We start from the raw sequence: 902 nt of genomic DNA, 5'->3' as shown, positions 1-902 counted from the left end.
GGGGTCAACAGTGGGAGGGCTTCTAATGTCCTGGCCCCACTGGTGGACCTCCTGATGGCACCTGGTATTTCTGGCCACTGTGTGATACAGAGTGCTGGGCTGGATGGGCCTTTGGCCTGATCCAACATTGGCATCTCTTATGTTCTTATGTTCTTTTCCCTTACCAAACAACAGGAAGAAGAGAAAATACATGCCTACCTAAAAAACTTCGATTCAAGTGGATAGCCGTGTTGGTCTAAAGCAGAAGAACAAAGTTTGAGTCCAGTGGCACCTCTAAGACTATAGAATCATAGAGCTGGAATGATTACCTAGTCCAACCCCCTGCATAATGCAGGAAATTCACAAATACTCCTCACACACACACACACACACCCAGTGATCCCTGCTCCATGCCCAGGAGATGGCCAAAAACCTCCAGGATCACCAGCCAAACTGGCATGGAGAAAAATTGCTTCCTGACTCTAATGTGGTAATCAGCGTTTGAATGGGTATGTAAGGAAGGGCCACAAGAACTAAGCACTGCGGCAACCCTTCCCGCCCTCCCTCTCATGATCTGCCTAAGTTCACAGAATCAGCATTGTTGTCAGATGGCCACCTGGCCTCTGTTTGAAAACCTCCAAAGAAGGAGAGCCCACCACCTCCCGAGGAAGCCTGTTCCACTGAGGAACCACTGTCAGGAAGTTCTTTCTAATGTTTAGCTGAAAACTCTTCTGACTTAATTTCCACCCGTTGGTTCTGGTCCAACCTTCTGGGGCAACAGGAAGTAGCTCCGCACCATCCCCTCTATGACAGCCCTTCAAGTACTTGAAGATGGTTATCATCGGGGTCTTTTGGGGGTGGAGCGCGTTGGAGCCCCGCCCCCAGCTCCCTGCGCTGCGGCCCCCTGCTGCCTACCAGGGCCA

General features: G+C 51.0%; 1 protein-coding gene across 1 annotated transcript in view; it reads right to left on the bottom strand.

The window, feature by feature from the left end:
* Nucleotides 1-902, bottom strand: part of LOC107106585 (zinc finger protein 287-like) — a 26023-nt gene that overhangs the window by 15935 nt on the left and 9186 nt on the right. The gene's annotated exons all lie outside the window — the stretch shown is intronic.

This window comes from Gekko japonicus, unplaced genomic scaffold, assembly GCF_001447785.1.
Source record: "Gekko japonicus isolate JY-2015 unplaced genomic scaffold, Gekko_japonicus_V1.1 scaffold542, whole genome shotgun sequence".
Classification (NCBI taxonomy): Eukaryota; Metazoa; Chordata; class Lepidosauria; order Squamata; family Gekkonidae; genus Gekko; species Gekko japonicus.
This window is presented reverse-complemented; position numbering and strand designations above follow the sequence as displayed.